The sequence below is a fragment of the Myxine glutinosa genome, chromosome 13 (genome assembly GCF_964187855.1).
Source record: "Myxine glutinosa chromosome 13, kmMyxGlut1.1, whole genome shotgun sequence".
Taxonomy (NCBI): Eukaryota; Metazoa; Chordata; class Myxini; order Myxiniformes; family Myxinidae; genus Myxine; species Myxine glutinosa.
The window spans coordinates 6,875,366-6,896,390 of NC_136273.1; the positions used below are offsets into that span (position 1 = coordinate 6,875,366).

The 21,025-nt window shown below is 46.1% G+C and overlaps 1 long non-coding RNA gene across 1 annotated transcript in view; it reads right to left on the reverse strand.

The window, feature by feature from the left end:
- Positions 1-6,475: 6,475 nt before the first annotated feature.
- The window catches only part of LOC137438549 (uncharacterized), a 29,486-nt gene continuing 14,936 nt past the window's right edge, over positions 6,476-21,025 (reverse strand). Inside the window, exons 2-3 of the long non-coding RNA XR_010986740.2 lie at positions 20,566-20,828; positions 6,476-6,856 (exon numbers count right to left, since the gene is read on the reverse strand). This is a non-coding gene — a long non-coding RNA (uncharacterized LOC137438549). The remainder of the gene's footprint in view (positions 6,857-20,565; positions 20,829-21,025) is intronic.

Below are 21,025 nucleotides of genomic sequence, written 5' to 3' on the forward strand. Positions count from 1 at the left end.
GAGCCGAAATTTGTTTGTTGTATAAAAATCCGAATTTTGAAATCGCGCCATGGCTGTTCAAGGCGACGGGATGCCGGTGGGAGAGATAGACGGGGTAGAATCGACCCAGGACCTCGGGGAAATGTATGTGGAGGAAAGGGTGGAGGAGAGTAAAGAAGGTGTGGTTGCGGGGGTATCAGGTGCACAAAATGGCAGCCTCCCGTACGTGACGGCGATAGCCGGACCCGCAGTGCCAATGGACTGGGGTGTTTGTATGATGCATTTCAGTGCCGCTCTGAGGGGTGACAGTAAGGGATTTGATGCAATGATGGCTACCCAGGGAATAGACGCGGAAAAAGCGAGGCACGAAGCAAGGTACAACCCGGTTGGATTTCAGGAGCAAATAAACGCCACGGTAAAAAGAATACAGGAAGACATTGACCGCAGGTTGGGCGAGCAGGTCCCACGGGTGCACGGGGAGGTAACGCGTGTCGAAAAGCGCTGGTTGAGCGAAGCGGAGGAAAGCACGGGTACAATGACGGGGGTAGAAATCGCGACACGGGGTTTTGAAAAGCCGGCGACCGATGAGGTAGAGGGAATTTTATTAAAGCCAGCGGTCGTCGAGGTGAATAAAGAAAAAGCAGTAGCGGGAATTAAAATTGAAGAGATGACGGAGGTAACCCGGGAATTGCAGGGAGAAATGGATTATGTACAAAGTCCCTGCTCACATCACGATGCTGTGCTTAACCCGAATGGAAGTTTGCAGGTTCGCGTGGAGAAAAGGATCCCCCAGGTGAGTCGTGCTGTATATTGTGCGGGTAGATTTTGCAGGAGGATGTTTAGCGACAAAAGAATTTTCGCGCGCTTGGGATCGAGGAAGCACCCGGGCGTTGGTGAAGGGTCCCGTGTGAGTGGAAATGGCACGCGTGTGAGGAAAAAGTGTGCGTCGGCGAGTGGGTGTGTTATAAAGTGTGGGAGTGAAACCGAGTGCGAGCGAGAATGCACGTCGGTGTGTACGGGGTGTGACACAGGGAGTGAGAGCAATGCGGAGTGCACGCCCATGGTGAGTGTTACGGAGGACGTAACGGAGGAGAGGTGTGGACCGAAGTGTGCGCAAGAGGTGTGGTGTGTAACAGAGAGAGCGTTGGTGGAATGTACGGACGGCGTTGGAACGCCAGGTTTTGTGAGGGTGAAAGGGGTAGCGTATGCTTGTAAGCATGCAAGTGAAGCATCGATGGTAACCGGTTTAGTGGTTAGAGCGACGGATAGCCGATGCGAGCACTCGGTGCGAGGGGTGCTTGGTTGGGTGCGAGGCCCGGCGTCGATCGAAGCTGCGTCGTTTCTCTTCGAAGCGTCGTTGCCGATTCGGGCTTGGCCCCGCCCCACACGGTCGAGTCCGGGCTTTGTCGGGCGAGGCGACCGGTCCGGTTCGAGGGCGAGTGGGAGGAAGCGGAACGGTGCCCCCTCGTGGGGACGGGGTTCCGACCGGGGGAGATGGAGCCATCGGGCCCGGGACCGCAAGGTGCCGCGCCGAGATGGTGCGTGGAATCTCGGTCCAACCAAACCACCTCCCTTGAACCGAAAGCCGGACGGATTCAACCTGCAGGCAACCAAACCACCCGAATTCATTGCTCGGCTTTACGAAGCCGAGTTTAATGATGTCATGACGCACCGAGGCTAGGATATAGCGGACTGTGATGATGGTGATCGTGATAGTAATAGTGTTTTGGGCCCAAAATTAGAGAAAAACAAAATTTGATGATTGGCAAAGGATTGGCAGTAATGATTGGCAGATGATGAGTAGTGATTGGCAAATTTTTAATTTGTTGAAATTAGATGTGCAAAATTGGTAGTGAGAGACCCCCGATGTGGTGGGATGGCAAATCCACCATCCCTCACCGAGTGGGGCAAAGGAGCACTAGGTTTATGGGGTGTATGGCAGTGAAAACTAGCCCGGGTGGGTTAGGTTATATTGATAGGGATCTAGAGAAGATGACCTTAGGTAACGTTAAGATTAGTTAGTGACTGATACCTGTAGTGGGGACGCAGGTAGATTAGTATGGATGATAATGACGAGGGAGCGCAATAGTTTAAAGGGACGACTGGGAAGCGCAAGTTTCAGAAGGGAGTAGTTAGCTGAGATGATGCTGTGTGTGTGAGGATTGAACAAGTGTGATTGCACAGGTGTGCAACTGGACAGGTGTGTGGAGCAGTGTATGAGTAGTGAGTGTTGTGGATCAGCGCGAATGCGCTTGGGGAGAGAAGGGTGCAGGTGGCACCAGGTGTGAGAGCACAGGTGTGCAGGTACAGGTGTGTGGAGAGAGTTGGAGTGAGTGGTACGGAGTGGTGTGCATGGTGCGAAGGTGTGGATGGGGGAAGAGTGGACCCCTTTCACGAGTACCCGGGGTGGGTAGTGTAAGTGTTAGGTAGAGGGTACAGGTAAATTGTGGTTGGATGTTGGCATTTGTGGTGCGGTTGCAGAATGGTGTTGTGAATGGGTGCATTAGTGTTGTGGAAATGGCTGGGCGTGTAGCCTGTTAGTGTGTGTAGTTGGTTGGGCACTCCACCACTGTGAGGATGTCGGCCAGGTGAGGCCGCAGGTGGGCTCTGGGAGCCGGTAGTGGTGAGTGGGTGCCTGAGGATCCCGGGTGTGGATCGGGCAGCCCAGTGCCAGAGAGGGCACGGAGTGGGGAGAGAGCCAGAGGGCCTTCCCCTGGTAGTTAGGTTAGGGTAAGGAGCAGGTAAGCTCGGAGGCAACTGCAGTGGTGGAGGTGTGCAGGTGGGTAGACCCACTGGGAGAGGTACACGTCGCAGCCCAGAAATTGTACGAGGGCACCGGGAGATGAATCGGGGGAGTGAGACCCCAAATTGAAGAGCACCACAGTTTGGCCAATGGGAATTGGTTTTTAGAACCCATAGGGTAAGAGGGCCAATGGTTTGGCCGGAGAAAGACCCCGGGTAGTGTAAAGTGTGTTAAAATCATTTAGAGGATAGTTAGGATGAAGGATCTCCTCGCACCATCTGCATCCACTCACCTGAGGTGACAGGTACTCCACACCATGCCATGTTTAATTATTTTTACTGTGCAAATGTTTGGAATGAGAGACGCATCATGACGTGGGTGTGACATTGTGCGTAATTCCATCTCTTCCTCCTTATGAGGATTGATGATGAATTGATGATGGCAAATTTTTGAAGTAGAGGGATTGTGGTGACGAATTTGGTATAGGGGAAATATGGGGAAGACGTGACAGTAGTGACGAATTGTTAATGTGTAGGTTTTGTACATATGGGGTAAGGGCAAGGGTGGGCTAGGTAACAGGGGGGTGACGTACGGTAGGGACGAGCTTTCTCACTTCGCCCTCCGTACGCATTTCGCCTTGCATTGCCTTATTGATGTGTACCCTTGTGACCTTACCCCTCGCTCAATTGTCTTTCTTTTGTCTCCCACATGACCTGTGCGCCGTTGGGCGCCGAGGGGAGCGTGCGTGGGTCGGCCATTGTGCGCCCGAAATTCCCAGAACCAGCTGTCTGCATCGATGCACCACATTATGGACCACATGCCTGTGGCCGAGCACCACTTATGGACCCCATGGGTTGGGGCATGGCCCCTCTGCTGGAACCGGCCAAGAGGGCCCGAAATCTTGCTGGCGGACCTTGGCCACAGGGCACCGATGCCCCACAGGTGAACCACACATAGTCGGCCCTGTGGGCCATAAATAAAATAAATAAGAAGGACACATTGGGCACACTTTATTGCAAATAGGCCGCCAGTAAGCAAAGCAAAAGAGAATGACAACATCTGGAAGACAAATAATAATAACCAGCAGAGGGAGCCGAAGAGCAAGAGACACCTGCAGGGTTAGGGGTTGTTTGGTTATTTTTATTCATGAACAGTGATGACTGTGCACCGATTGGTGCTTGAGGGTGCTTTGGTGCGTTTTTGGGTGCTTTAATGGTGCATTGATGCAGAACAGACTGTCTCCCCCCCAAGAAAGAACAATTACAGGTCCTGGGTTAGTTTTGTAAATAAAAATAGCGTCAGTGTAAATAATGCTTCCCACCGTCAGTGTATAGTTTGAAGACCATTCCGCAATTCGGTTAACTGTGGGCGTAAGTCTGTTAGGCAGGGTGCAATGGAGCAGCGGGACACATTTATTTATGTTTTAAAACTGTCGCACTCAGGGTCAGGTTAAAAGTAGAGGGAACTACACCTACGTGCCACACTAAGGTAAAAGTAATAGGCCCGGGACGTGCCTAAGGGGAGGAGGGTGCAGTGTTGTGGATATGAGAATGTTTTTTTATTTTGTTGTTGTGGTAAAATGTTGTTGTAAAAGGTTGTTGTAAAATATCACCCCTCCTCCCTCCGTTTGTGGTTGTATAAAGGTCAAAGGGCGTTTCCGTAGTTAGTCCATAAAACATACATGCAGGACACGATATATCCTTTCTTTTGACAGTTATATCCTTATTATGTGTATTAGCGTAAGGCTGTGTCTTCCATTAATTGAAATACTCCATTGCACCAGTGAAAGAGAATAGATCCCCTTTCCTTCCCATCCCCAAAATCTCCATCCCATATTACATCCCCTCTCGTCACCGCTGAGCCCTCGATTGCCCATATTACCTCCGATCCAATTGCCGCCATTGACCACGAGGCAGGGTTGGGGGAAGGAAGGCGTTTCCCCACCTCGTCAGAGAGGGGAGGAGTGAACCAGCCCCGCTCGACCAACCATGAGCCAGGGGTTTGGCTACAGAGGGCGGAGGAAGAGCGGCCGGGGAGGTTCGCAAAGGTTGAGGGGCGGGGGCCTATATAACCCAAGGCAGGGGTGTGGCCAGGAGAGATGCGTTTTTACAGAGGAGAGCAGAAGACAGAAAGGCCTGGAGTTGGACTTTGAGTTGGTCTGAGTTGGTTGGGAGTCGGTCGTCAAGTGCAGAGTGGTGAAGAGTCAGTCAGTAGAGGTGGTGGTCAAGTGGTTGCGTTGGTTGCGGTGAGGAGTCGGTGGTAAAGAGTGAGGGACCAAGAAAGAAAGAGAAAGAGTCCTGAAGCACGAGAGGAAGTTGTTGGACTGGGTGGGACTAAGGAAGGAGAGAGAACCCGTCACACCAATCCCCCAAGCTCCGCGTTGGCTCCACCAAGCTCCGCGTTGGCTCCACCAAGCGTTCAGCTCCACCAAGCTCCGCGTTGGCTCCACCAAGCGTTCAGCTCCACCAAGCTCCGCGTTGGCTCCACCAAGCGTTCACCTCCAGCCATCCACCTCCTGCAATTCCCCGCGTGAGTCCGTCTTTTGTTTGTTCTGTCCTGGGTTAATTAAGTCTGTATAAGCTAGTATTTTCCCTGTGTCACCTGCGTCTTATGTGTTGTAAATAAACCTTGATTGCTTTCTTTTTGCTTGTGTGTAAATAGCCAATAAATTCAGTCGTATTTCCAAACCTTTCTTTGCCTTCTTTTTCCTCTTTGCATTCGTCGCCTTTGTCTTTTCCCCATTGGGCAGCTACGGTGCGATACGGCCAAAGTTCGGGTGGAATCGGGTGAGTTTTGTTAGGTCGCGGTCTTACACCACCGCTCGGTCTATAACATCTAACCGCGATCTGTAACAGTATATATGATTAGTTTGATTACATACATAAAGCTTACCTGTATTAATCAGCTGTAATTTTTTTTTTTGTTACCTTGACTTGATTAATCAAGATCGAGATATTGGCAAACGAAAATATACCATGTAAAAATCCAGCAGAAAGTCCAAGAGAAGCAGTGTATTGGGGGCATGTCTGCTCTGTTCTGCTGGCAGTGTTCGACTTTACCATCTAGTTTTAACCCCTCAGCCCAAATTTGGCTAAGGGGTATTGTCGTCACGGGCGTCCATCAACTTTTGGTTTCCGTCAATTTCAAGAACGGCTTGTCCGATTAAATCCATTTTTGCAGTGTGTTGGGGTTGAGTAGAGAAAGGTTCCTTTCGAAAACGGGCGCGTTGCGATTTTCAATATGGCCGCCACGGCAGCCATCTTGAAATTGGTTTCCGTCAATTTTGAGTAGAATGGCTTGTCCGATTAAATTCATTTTTGCAGTGTGTGTTGGGGTTGGGTAGAGGAAGGTTCCTTTCCAAAATGGGCGCGCTGCGATTTTCAATGTGGCCGCCACGGTAGCCATCTTGAATGCCTATACCTCTGCAGCGACGTGTGGTGAGGCGCACGAAGCGCGCCGATCCACACTAGTACACTAGTATATTCAACCATGATGGTTCTACACAGATACATACACCATTGCCCTCCCCCATCCCCTTTTCTTTGGCCATTGCACATCACAACATGCTTGTCAGGACCAGTTCTCAGTGCATTAAAAGCGACCTGGGGGCCCGCCATGTGGGTTAAATCCGTACACTGAAGTACACCAAGATGCATTGACGCCATCAAAAAAATCCCACCTGATTTCTCCTCCTCGTTGAGACAAAGTTGGACTGTGAGCACCTGTTTTATTTTAAGAGCAGAGATGTAGAAATTGCATGTATAACACTTTATTAATTACATCACACATGCCAAATGGGGGTCCAGCATTACCTTTGGCATAGCACACAGCATATTGTAGCTGGCTGGGCTACCTTAAATATTAATAATCAATAAAACAAATCGATTTCATGCCTAAAGAATGCTACGATTGCAGGGCTGATAAAATTTTACCTTACTTACATGCTATTTCGATCAATATAGATATTTGTTAAACAGCCAATCAGTAGTCAGAGGGAGTTCTGCTTCGTGAGTGGTTAGGTGAGAGCATCCCAGAGGCAGCAACAGCAGAGAGCCGCCATACAGCCACTTAAAAAGGAATCCCCTGTTGATCCACCTCCTCCTCCTCCTCTCTGCTGGTCTCTCACCATGTACACTGTACGTACAGACACACAAAGAACAAATTAAAATATCTCTCGAGTTACCAAATGTCTAATGGTACAAAGCAGAGTATTGTCAGGTACAAGAGGGAGAGTTTGAGGAAGTCAGCAAGGGGAAAAGGGATACAATCCTCAGTGACATTTCAAAAAATAATTCTGTGCATATCATTGCAGATAATTGGATAATTTAAACGAGAACGGCACTCAGTAGAGAGCATACCTCCACCAGGCTGAACAGTTTACGTTTTGTATCCCACGGATCTGAATCCGGCCGGACCCGACCCAAAATCGAATCGGCTTGTTCTTGTCGCCTAACCCACTCATCCACCAAGTTGTGTCACAAGTCGTGCACAACTTTTTAAAATATCATGCTATATATTGCTGGTGTTGGGCTAGCGGCTAGGGTGCCGGCTTAGGATCCTAGGATCCTGGGTTCGAATCCCGGTCGATCACTGAATTAACGCCAGGGGGGTTGACTCAGCCTGTCATCCTTCCGAGGTCGGCTAATTGAGTACCAGTTAACTGGTAATTCCCTGTGTGTCGTAAAAAAGGCGACAAACAGGGTTGGCGGCAGGAAGGGCATCCGGCCGTAAAACATTGCTTCAAAAAGGGGACCAAAAAACAACAACAACCACGGTGCCCGAAAAAGGCCAACCCCCGCTTTGCGGGGGAAAAATGGCCTCTGAAGGTGGTTTTTATTTATTTATATTGCTTTGGCCCTGTCACTCAATGGTGAGGAATCACTTGAAAACATTAAAAACTACTCTGATCTGGATTCAGATCTTCACCAAAATCAAACCAATTCGTCCTTGTCGCACACCCAACCTGTCCACCAAGTTTCATCTGAATCCGTCCACAACTTTTTGAGATATCCTGTTCGCAGACAAACAGTTAGCCAGATGTGAAAACATGACCTCCATCCACCTTCGGTTGTGGAGGTGAAAGATGGACAAACAATAGGCAGATGAAAAACAGGTTACTCACAGGATTACAAGCAGTCTAATAATACTCTGGAAACACCCAGACGCAACTCAGATCCATTCATTTGAAAGAAGCAGATTCATCCACAGTTTAAATACCACAACAAAATGAAAGATTATTTTTATCCAGGGGGATTAGGCATGGAGGATTCAAACAATTTCAGATGAAGATCTTCCTGCAGAGGAAAGCTCGGTCGGAAAGTTGGAGGAGAGCTCGGCGGGTGAAGTACCAACCGAGAATGAAGGTGTGGAGGTTGAAAGAGGTGACAGTGAGGGAGGCATTAAAAGAGAGGCTGAGTAGGGTAGAGGATGATGTGGTTGAGCTTGAAAGTGGTTGGATGTCAATGAAAGATAGTCTGTTGGGAGCCGTTGGTGAGGTATGTGGATGGACAAAAGGACCACCGAGGCACTCGGAAACATGGTGGTGGGATGATGAAGTTGGAAAGAAGATTGACGAGAAGAGGAAGAAGTTCAAGGAGTGGCAAAAGGCGAAGGGTATGGGGCTAGAAAAGGCAGAGCATGAAAGTTATAAGGCAGCCAAGAAGGCTGCAAAGAAAGAGGTAGCAAAGGCGCAGGAGGAATGAATGATCGTTTTTTTTTTAAGGCCATTTTTCCTTGCTGGAGTGGGGGTTGGCCTTGCAGGCCCCATGACCTCATGGGGCCCTGTTTGAGGCAATGTTTTTATGGCCGGATGCCCTTCCTGACGCCAACCCTTAGTCGCCTCTTACGATGCGCAGGGATACGGTGTACCTATTCAAAATCGGGGTACACACCGGATCATTCATCCCAGCAAGCTGGTACTCAATTTGCTGACCTCGGAAGGATGACAGGCTGAGTCAACCACCCTGGTGTTAATTCAGTGATCGACCAGGATTCGAACTCAGGATCCAAGGATCCCAAGCTAGCACCCTAACCGCTAAGCCAACACCAGGCTAAGCCAACACCTTTTCCCCCAGGCAAAGGCGCAGGAGGCACGTAGGAAAATGTTCGGAGAACACTTGGATTTGGAAGAGGGTCAGAGAGCGGTATTCAGGATTGCAAAGCAGATAGCGAAAGAGAGGTGTGATGTGATGGGGGTGAGTTGCTTGAAGGATGAAGTGGGACAAATCGTTGTGGACCCAGATGGAATTAAAGGAAGATGGAAGAGATATATGGAAATGCTTTTGATTGCAGAGAATGAATGGGATGGCAACATAGAGAGTAACCCAGTTTTAGGACCCGCAGAGAAGATAACAGAGAAGGAAGTTGAGGAAGCGATAAAAGCAATGAAGAGTAGAAAAGCGGGAGGGCCGACGGGAGTTGTGGGAGACATGTTGAAGGCAGCGGGAAATTGGGGTGTGAAGAGAATGACAGAGATCTGCAATCTGGTGGTGGAAGGCCGCATTCCAGTGCATTGGGAACCGAGTACCCTCGTCCCTCTATACAAGGCGATAGGTGACCCTCTGGACTGTGGCTCGTATCGAGCGATAGTTATTGGAGCATGGAATGAAGGTATTGGAAAGGGTGTTGGAGAGGAGGAGGACAAGGAAGAAAGTGAAGATTGACGAAATGCAGTTTGGATTTATGCCAGGAAGAGGAACGACAGACACGCTTTTTATTTTAAGGCAGTTGCAGGAGAAGTACATGGAGAAGAGGAGGAAGTTGTAATCTTGGGTTTGTTGATCTGGAGAAAGCATTCGATAGGGTTCCATGTGAATTAGTGACATGGGCATTGAGGAAGTTAGGAGTGGAGGAATGGTTGATCAGAGTAGTGATGGCAATGTACAAAAGAGTGCACAGCTGTAAGGACAAAAAACGGGAACAGTGGTGAGTTTGAGGTGAAGGTGGGAGTGCATCAGGGGTCGGTACTAAGTCCACTAATATTTGTAGTTGTGATCGAGGTGCTGGCTCGGAACGTAAAGGAGGGTTTACCGTGGAGTTGTTGTATGCAGATGATCTGGTGTTGATTGCAGAAAGTATGGTTGGACTGAAGGAGAACATGAACAAGTGGAAGGAATGTATGGAGACAAAAGGTCTGAAGGTGAATATCGGAAAAACGAAGGTGATGGCAAGTGGTAAAGCATGTGGTGAGGTGGAAAGAACTGGGAAGTGGCCGTGTGCTGTGTGCAGGAAGGGTGTCGGAGTGAACTCCATTCAATGTACAATGTGCGCTGAGTGGGTTCCTCAAAAATGTAGTGGTCTGAAAGGGTCATTAACCAATGTCGCAGCTACATTCAAGTGTAAGGTGTGCACAAAGGGAGCTGCAGATGGAGGAAATGTTGAGTTGGATCTTGGAGACGGCGTGAAGCTGGAAGGTGTGAAAACATTTTGTTACTTAGGAGACATGCTGAATGGAGAAGGTGGATCAGACTCGGCAACGGTTGCTAGAGTGAGATGTGCATGGAAGAAGTTTCGGGAACTGAGTGGCGTGCTGACGAGGAGGGGAGTGTCGTTGAAGCTGAAGGGAAAGGTGTATGCTGCATGTGTGAGAAGTGTTATGATTTATGGGAGCGAGACGTGGGTAATGAACGTAGAGCAGCAATGAAGGCTGGAAATGCGAATGGTTCGATGGATGTGCGGAGTATCGTTGAGAGAGAGGAAGACAAATGATGAATTGCGAAAGATGATGGGATTAGAGCCTGTGATTGATGCTGTGAAGAGAAACAGGTTGAGATGGTTTGGTCATGTGTTGAGGAAGGATGAAAGTGACTGGTTGAGAAGAGTGATGGAAATGAATGTAGAAGGAAGTAGAGGACGGGGAAGACCGAGAAAGACTTGGCTAAAGGTGGTGGAAGAAGAAATGCGGGCAAGGGGGTTAACAATTGGAGATGGAGAAAATAGGGCAAAATGGAGAAGATTGTCACGGGGACTGCAAGGCTAACCTCCACTCTAGCAGGGAAAATGGCCTTAAAATGCCTGTTGTTGTTTTGTTTGTATATAATTTTCAAAAGACTGCAGGGTATTTATACATTTCTAATGGATGAGCAGCAAGGTTTCCTTCCGGTCGCATCGGTACCGGAAACCACGCTGGTTTTTAACACATCGGTAAGGTAAACTTCAATTATTCAAACAACCCTTTCTCAAGATGTTAATTTTGATGTCAATTGGTTATTTATCGCAGCTGTATTTGAAAAGAGCCCTTCAATGGTTCCTTTACAGCAAAACCATGTCAGCTGCTGGAAATACGGGAACTGCTCACCTCCCGGTCATGTGGGGAGGAAGGCTGGCAGGATCTACCTGTGTGTGGGTTATACGTGCCTGGAGGTTTCCTAGACCAATTTTTCCCCCAGGTGTGAGGTTTAAAAGGGGGCAGGTTATTTGCCTGAAAATACGTTGCTCTTCAAGAAGGACACCATGGGATCTTTAACATCCATCAACTAATGTTAGCAAATGGTTTGCCGGTTTAACATCCATCCGAGGGATGGCGCACACCGATAAGTCACCCTGCCTATGTAACACCAGGATGAGTTTGTAGTTGGGCCGAGATTAAAATCCACCCTAGACAGCTTAGTGTGCATGCCGCCTAGCCAGGCCATCCTGACAGTCCACAAAATACATATATAAAACAAAAAAATTAATATGTAATAATAACAATAACACCAAGAGTAAGAACAGTTTCCCCCTATCTCCCTTTGGGAAGGTGAAGTAATAAAATAGTATTTTGAAGAATGGATGAAGGTGATATTCAGGGCAGGTAAGAAAGATGATTCACATCACGTTTTGCCAACAACGGCACCAGAAGCAGACTTTTTCTTTGCCTCCACACACAACTGGTTACTCACGTTGATATTGAAGGTTGTTATAAACCAAAATGAAAACAAGCAATATTTAATGAAAGGATGCCAAAAAAGGAAAGATGTATTTGATGTTCCAGCGTCCTTTTTTGCAATCATAAAAGTTGCAGAGGGAGATTTTTATATTTGCAAAAGCTGCTCGGTCCCCTTACATCCCCCCGGTCCCCCCCATCATTAAATAAAAGCATTGGGGAGTGTTCAAGGAAGGGCAGGGCAGGGCAGGCAGTGAGCGACCGTGCAGTCTCTTCCTTGAATACCTGAATCCATCCAAACCCTTCTCTCCACAACCTCCTCATTCTCTCCCTTCACGCCCTCATTCTCACTTTCACTTCACAATGTCGAAACATTCCTCGGCTGACATCAGCAACTTCATTACACTGGATTATTCAAGGACACAAAGGCCGTATTTTGCTCTCAACGGCTTCTCTCTAACTCGGCCTCAAAAGCTAAAAAAAAAAGTCCTTCATTGAAGGGTTTTGAGACCAGTTTTGTTCTCGGTAGACATAATGTCTATTTCCCTGGAGTACTTTACTGCCTATTTCGCTCTGCTCCAGTTCCTCAACTCAACAAAGGGAAGCTGTCGCAGCATTTATTTTCAGTCGATCTAGGAGAGATTAAAAAGTGAAAATAAAAACAAGAACAAATGGTCACCCACCCTGAACAGGAACGTCATCTAGTTCAGCGTTATTCTTTTTATGCCTCCGCCCCCGAAGGTCGCTGGAGGCATTATGTTTTCGGGTTGTCCGTCCGTATGTATGTACGGACGGACGGGCTACACCTCGTTTTTCTCAGCAACCACATGTCCAATCGAGACGAAACTTTCAGGGTATGAGCGACACCCATGCAGAATGTTTTTCCGACAATTGTGACGTCGTAAGTCACGTGGTATGGCAGCCATCTTGGATTAAATGCAAATAATTAAAAATATATTTATTGGAAACCGCGGAATGGAAAAATTTGAAACTCGGCACATTGTCAAGTACTTCCAAATAAGGAACAAAAGCATGATAATGACTACATCATAGGTGAAGTGGTATACCAGTCAAAAATGTTTTCATCGAATTCCTTATCCTAAAAATCTGAAATTGCATGCACAGAACTATAACCCATTTGTATTGAAATATTAAATTTATGACATCATAGGTCACATGATTTGGCAGCCATATTTGGATTCAACCTAAAACCTTAAAAAGGCATCTCCTCCCAAACCACCAAATCGATTGACTCTAAACTTTACGTGTCATTGACTAGGCATAGCGTTTAAAAGACCATCATGAAAACATCATTGTTCACATGGTGTGGCAGCCATATTGGATTGAAGGAAAATATTACGTAATTCTATCTCTGAAACCGCCTACCCTGTCGATGCGAATTTTTACAAATATCTAGCACCATAGCTGCATATAGTTTGAAAACGATGATGTCGTAGGTCATGTGGTTTGGCAATCATCTTGGATAGAAAAACTAACCTTATCCGATCAGCACGAAACTTCACAAACATGAAACCCTGCACATATATATGCAGAGTGTACATTTTTTTAGGTCATACGTCATGTGGTATGGCAGCCATATTAGCTTGAAAGCCGATATTTAAAAAAAATTCCCTTCTCTGAAACCGCTTCACCGATCGATATGAAACCTGTGATGGCTGGTGAAAATGTGATACTTGAAAACAGCTGAAGGGATGTAAAAAAAAAATTGTAAGTTTATTTTTAGGACCGTGAACGATGGCATCTATCTGTTGTGAGACTTTGTGGAGGCATATTGGTGACACAGTTGCATTGTTCTCGTTTATTTTGAGGATCCTGACTCCATATCCGAAGAAACACCTAAGAAGCCCTCTCTGTTAGCTCTTACACGAGCCTCGATTGTTTAAATAATAAAAAAAGAAAAAGAAAAAAAAAAGCCCTCATGTAATCAACGTCTGGACCTCGTTTCCAAGCTAACCTGCAAAAGCCAGACATCACAACAGCATATGTTGTTGTGAAATGTCCTTTCTTGGAATCATTGGATGTCGTGGAGCAAAAGAGATCCGAGCATAGTCTGCAATTAGTATTTCCCCATCACCTATGGGATCCTTGCATTATTTAACCGGCATAATCAATTAGACTTCCGGTTAAGTCATGGCGCATGTGAATGGGTTTCTTTCCAGTTTTTATTCATGAGTATTCATTTTCTTTGAATCTCCTATCAGACTCCTTGCTCAGACTCACCGTCCCGCTTGCACTGCCAGCCCTCTCGGCACTGCACCTCCATCCTGTCCTTCCGCTTGTCGCCAGGGTTGTGGTTTCAGGATTGCCATCAGCGGAACCAAGCAATCTACCTCAATGTAGATAGTCTTCGATCTGGAATCAAGATATACCCGTGAGGGTTGTTCCTGCTGATCTGTTCCTCATCCTGCCTTCCTGATCGTCGTGCCTGCTTGCCTGTTCCTCATCCCGCCTCCATGATCATCGTACCTCCGTTTAGTTGTGCCTGCTCACCCGCTCCTCGTCCTGTCTCCCTGTTTCTGGCTGGGTGATTTTTGTGGAAGAATAGAGCTGGGAAGCAGGAAGGTAAACATGGAAGGTATTCAGGGGAGGATATTGCATAGGGATGTTGTAGTGGAGAGTTGGTGGGGGATGCAGGAAGTACTGGGGGAGTGTGAGGAGGCATTTGAGAAACATGAGCTGAGAATGCGCATAGAGAAGATGGAGGTGATGTAGGTTGGGAAGCAGAGAAAAATAAATAATCAGGTTAGAGGGGAAGATCAGACAAGGAAATTTGAGTATCTGGGTGGAACAGAGATCAGGGATGGCAAAGTCCAAGGTGGAGGTGCGGAGGACGATTCAGGTGGGTGAAAATGCATGGAGGAGGGTGATGGGAGTAATGGCAGACAGAAATATTTAAAGGAGATTGAAAGGAAAGGTTCTGATGTCTTGTGTAATGCCGGCCTATCCTTAAGGTCTGGAGATGGTGGCACTAACAGAGAGTTGTTAGGTTTGTGAGAAGATTATGCGCCCTTACCCTCCCCTTAACATTTTAGTCAGGTTCACTATGTTTTTTCGTTCAAAATTTTGGTAGATTAGGAAAACTATACATTTCTAGAATACTCAGAGCATGAGGAATCCAAAAATTCATGTTGGCATTTGCGTAGACACCTTTGCGAAAATGACCCTCAGGACAGTGATGAAGATCTGTAAAAGCATATTCCTGAACGGTATAGACCTAGTAGATCCTGTGTATAGGACTTATAGTTCAATCTGATACGAACAAGGCTGCTTTCTTGCTTTATAATCCCATACCTATAACTTCAAAGGACTTGCAATATCATGTATTATGTAATACAGTTATATCACAAATATAAAGACAATGGTTTTCAATTACCTTTGTTTGTTGCTTTTCTATAATCCTGAGCACTATTTTGAGGCCTTTATTGGATTCCTTAATCCAGAAAACATAGGATTAGCATATTTAATTAAGTTTCTAGGTTGACTAGAAGCCGAGATCGCGCAAAATATGTATTTTATGGCGGCCATTTTGAAAATCCAAAATGGCGGCCATGCAGGTGTCTGTGCAAATGCCAACATTGATTTTCAGATTCTCCATGCTCTGAAGATTCCAAAAATGTACAGGTTTGCTAATCCCAACATTTTGAACGAAATTATATTTGTTAACATGGTGAACCTGACTATCTTCATCACTGTCCTGAGTGTCATTTTCGCAAAGGTGTCTACGCAAATGTAAACATTAATTTTTGGATTCCTCATGCTCTGAGTATTCCAAAAATGTACAGTTTTGCTAATCTCCCAAAATTTTGAACGAAATTATATTTGTTAACATAGTGAACCTGACTATTTGCTCAAGGCCCGGATGATGGGTGGGATGAACCTCTTTCTCTGACCTTTCAACCAATTCTGACGTAGCCTCCACAGCAGGGAAGGGGACGACAATGTTCGCGCCTAGTAGCCCTGCTAGCGCTAAAAAGAGACATTTAGGACAGATAACAGAGGGATGAGGACATTAAATAGAGGCTTGCAGGAACTAGGATTTTTAGACACAATGTGGTAGGTTTGACGACAAACTATACAGATTAGCAAAGCATCTCTCAAATCACATTTAATTACTTCACACTTGTTCGAAAACACCGATTAAGGAAATATCTGCTCTATTTTACGCACCAGTTGGCCCATTGGACCAAATTTTTTTTTGGGGGGGGGGGGGGGGGGTTCATTCGTTCTTATTATTGCCAAAATGATACTAATATTATTATTGTCATTATTATTTGTATCAATTAATATATGCTTTGTTACAATGTTATCATTGTTTTTGTTATTCATTTTCCAATTAGAATCTTTACACCTTAATATGACGCTCGCTTAGAAACATGGGAATTCTTCCAGGTTATCTGCAGTTAATTAGCCTAATCAACTCAGGAGAGCCTAATGATCATTTTCGTGCATCACATTCCACATCAGAAAGCTCCAGTAGAACTCCACAAAAACACGACACTTGCCACGCACGCAAGCTCCTCATCCATTTATGGGAGATTATCAACACCTAGGAGCCATTTCCACAACACTATTTTTGTACCCATGTATTTCTGTGTTTTGAAAAACTTATCATGCATCTTGGTCACGCTCACAAATGAAAGATGGCAAAAATTGGTACAGAAAATCTCTTTTCCAACTTCTGATGCGCATGGGCAGTCAGTTATTTATATTGTGAGTACTTTAAATCCGCAAAGGAATTTTCCCACAGAGGTAGAGAATGCACACGTTTACGCATGCCGAGGTACACTATATATAAATATATATATTTACGCACCTGTGTAAATGCCAACATTACGCATGTTACGCATTAATTACGCATTACGCAACGACACGTTTACGCATGCCGAGGTACACTGAAACATCGATATTCTGGCAGTTGTTGGATTTCGGAATTTTCCGGATTATAGAAACTAGAATCACGCACTTTCGTGGGAGGATTGAGAGACACGGTGGGGGGGGGGGGGGGGGCGTTATTTTATGCTCCTCTTGTCAATGTTTTTAATTCGAGTTTTCCTCTCAGCATTTTTTTTTTTTTTTTTTTTTTTGTATACTGAATCGAGGCTCGTGAAAGAGCTAACATTTACTTCACAAACAAATCGACCAGACAAACAAAATACACAAAAAGAGGGAGCGGAAGACAAGATGAAGCATAGAACTTCATCAGCTTTTTGCGTTGCTTCTTAATGTCAAAAATTGTTAACAACCAACGTAAAAACAGTTAAACAAGCTCACACTGACTGACCCTTATCTATAACTCACACCAGACCCTTATCTATAACTCACACCAGACCCTTATCTATAACTGGGGTACCCGACCTTACCGTTGCTGTTCAGCACTTTTAAGAACTTTTTTGGGGGGGGAAGGCCTAAAACACTTTCCATAACCCACTGAAGAATGGGATCGGGGATCATTTAATAATACCTTTCACGTAGCTACAAAGGCTGAGGCACTGTAGAGCGACTTAAAAAAAAATATCCAATTTTCGTTTTGTTTTTTTTCCCAAAAATTTCAAAAAACGTTTTGCGTAAAACTTCTCTGGCATCACTGATGAACGCCTAAAGGTTTGACAAATAACTGTTCAGCAATCTCTGAGGAAAAATGGCGACAAACTGGGTGGCAGCCTCTTTGGACCACTCTTCCTGAAGCATCAAAATCGTGCCATGAATTGATCGAGTGTGGCTGCAAGAAAGGGTGCACTGGACGCTCAGGCTGGGTGATTTTTGTGGAAGAATAGAGCTGGGAAGCAGCAAGGTAAACATGGAAGGTATTCAGGGGAGGATATTGCATAAGGATGTTGTAGTGGAGAGTTGGTGGGGGATGCAGGAAGTACTGGGGGACTTCTTTGCTGATGACTCCACTCTCTGCCGCTCCATTCCTCTTCCCTCAGATCGGCAGTCTGCAGCCTCCTCACTCTCTGAAGACCTGGACAAAATCACAGACTGGTCAAACAGGTGGAACATGTCTTTCAATCCTGACAAATCTCACACTCTTACTATGTCTCTCCGAAAAGATCGACTGGAAAACCCTCCCATCTACTTTCTCAACAATCCTCTCCAAGAAGTTCTGTCGCTCAAGCTTTTGGGTCTCACTATCTGCCATGATCTTTCTTGGGAAAACCACATTTCAAATCTGGCCTCCAAAGCCAGTCGCCGACTGGGCATCCTCCGTCGTGCGAAGTCCTTCCTCGGCACACCTGAGCTCCTCACCACATACAAGGCTTTCATCCGCAGCTCAATGGAATACTGTTCCCCCCTATGGGCCGGTGCTCCTGCCTCACACCTAGGTCAGCTTCATGCTGTTGAAACCAAAGCTTTCAGAATCATTGGAATCTCCCGCGATGAAGCTATCTCTGAGGACCTTTCACTCACTCACCGCAGGCAGGTAGGTGGTCTTTCTATCTTCTATCGACTCCTCTCCGGCCTTGCTCCCCCAGCTGTGTCTGTGCTTTGTCCCCCAAATATTCCTAAAGGTCACACAAGATCTGCCTGCAACCCTCTTATGGGTAAACGACCAAAATCAAGACTCTCTGCTCACCTTCACTCCTTCATTCCTCTTTTCTCCCGCCTCTGGAACAAACTCCCACACTCCCTTCAATCCCACTTCTCCCTCCAGGTCTTTAAAACAGCTGTTCACCACCATCTCTTATCTTCCCCCATCCAAAACCTTGATCTTTTCTACCCCCGCTAATTCACCCCAGATCCACCTTGTTTGAAATTCCAACTTCTTTCCTGGAAGTCCTGGCAGTGTCCATATGTTTTATACCTCTCCCACCCCCCCCCTTCCCCTGCCTCCCCCCCCCAAAGCCCTCTCCCTCCCACAGATCTCTCGATGTCTCCATGTCTCTCGGTCCCTGCTCTCAAATGTTGTGTGTGTCCTTCCCCCTCTCTCCCCATCTTGTCTACCGCTCCCGATGTTATATGTTTTATGTGTCGGTTTGTCTTTCTGTGTGATTAATGTTCGCTCTTTCATGAGCCTCGATCTTGTATACAAAAAAAAACGTCTCTCAAATGTTGAGGTTGTGGACAAAAAAAACCAAAAACAAATACAAACACCTGGGTAAACAAGGGACACCAAGAAATGGTTTTCACACAGGTGTTGCACGTGTTAATTAAGCAAATAAAATCCCAGTGTGCTTCGGGTTATATACAACTAGAACAGCACTCTTCAACATCGCGACATCGACCGATATGCCTCCGCCCACAACATTACATCATTATACATACCTGTACAAAGTTTGGTTAAAATCCCATCACTGGTTTACAAGTTAGCGCAGTAACGGAATTTTTAACCAACGGTACTTCTGACCTCTTGACCCCATAATCTAATCTGTTTATGTTTACATCATCATACATACTTGTAACCAAGTTTGACTTGGTTCCCTTCAGCCGTTCTCAAGTTATTGCGTTAACAAAAACCTATTACAGACTCGATCCTTTGTCCTCTTGACCCCAAAATCTAATCAGTTAATCTTGACATCACAGTACATATTTGATCCAAGTTTGATTGAAATCCCTTCAGCCATTCTTAAGTCATCACAGTGACGAAAACCTATCATGGACGGACAAACCGAAAACAATGCCTCTGGCGACCGTCACAGGCCCGGTTGCCGATACTAATGGCTAGCATGGCTGCAAGAGAACCCCCAACACCCCCATCGATGGAGCACGTGTGATCACCCAATGGTTTGATGAGCACGACACTGATGTTACCCACACGTCATGGCCTTCTCATTAACCAGATCTGAACACAATTGAGCATTTATGGGATATTCTCGAACGAGGCCCGAGATGACGTTTTCCTTCTCCATCAAACAGGTGTGAGTCGATTGAATTTCTCGTGGAAGAATGGTGCGGCATCCCTCCTGTAGAATTCCAGACGCTGGTGGACGCTATGCCACGGCACGTACAGGCCGTACGCGGAGGCCCAACGCCCTATTAAGTGACTTTACGTTGACGTTTCCATTACCTGCATATAGATGTCTATAATCTTTAGCATAATGTGCTTTATCTTCACACCACCAGCACCAATAAACTAGTCATTGAACCTTGAACACTTGTAAAACGCGATTATGGAAAAAAAAAAAAAGTGCAGAAAGCACGCTCTCGCAAAACTAGACGGCACTCGATACAGCGCAACCTCTGCAAAGCTGTACAATTTACATTTTGTATCCCACCGATAGGCCGGATCTTCACCAAAATCGAATCGATCCATCCTCGTGACAAACCCATCCTGTGCACCAAGTTTCATCTGAATCTGGCCATAAATTGGCCAACCATAAACATAACATCCGTCCATCTTCGGTGGCAGAGTTAAAAATTCAGGAGAACAATATTGACGAGACTAAACTTTGAAAAAAAAAAAAAAAATTCGAAGGGATTTATAACTCTCGCAGATTTTACAAACCCAAGTCTCTTCAATGCATGAAAATCCTTTGGGGTAGGATGGGGAAGGAGGAAGAGGAAGAATGTGTGCGTTTTCGCTATTATATTGTCTGGCATACTCACAAATAGTTTGATCACCTGTCACTATAGTGAAAGCAGTTTATATTCAGTTACCTCATTTTTGGTAAACCTCATGCTTTGTTACCTGCGCCACCAAAGGTGTACAGAGGTTATGTATTCACCCATGTTTGTCTTTCTGTGAGCAGGATATCTCAAATAGTTGCGGATGGATTCGGACAAAACTTGAACAGATTGGGTGTGTCAAAAGTACGAACCGATTCGATTTTAGTGAAGAATCTACCGGGAGACAAACCGAGTCAACACAAGCTGGTTTGTCCCAATGCCGAGGTTCTTGGGGTGGGGGTGAAGGGGAGAGGGATGTACCTCATGTCAAATTCCTTCAGATATGATCCCACTTCTACTCTCAATCCTGCAGAACATACAATCCCATCACATTCCATTAGGCTGCATAGCCTACCCTGAGGTTTTGGAGCTTCCATCGCATAGCCTTGGGGGTATCCAGCTTGAGGGTATCCTCCCTGAGGTGGATAACATTGGGGATATCCTTGGTTGTAACCTTGAGGATAATCTTGAGGAGCAGCATACGGACCAGAAGGGGCTGGATAGGAACCAGGGGGCTGTGGCGGGTAAGGGTATGGTCCTTGAGGGGGATATGAAGGGCCAGGAGGTGGCCCAGGATATGGGGGAGGGGCAGAGGGGTTCATATTTTTAGTTCAAAAGCTGTTGGAATTGGGAAGAGAGAAGAGAGAAACAAGAAAAAAAAATCAGTTGAAACCGATACAAGATATGACTTTCCATATCAATACCAAGAGCACCATGTTATTAAACGTGTATGAATAGACAGCAAACAGCCACGCATATTATGTTATTGATGAAACTGTGAACTTGGACATACATGTGCAGCTTGGGATACAGCA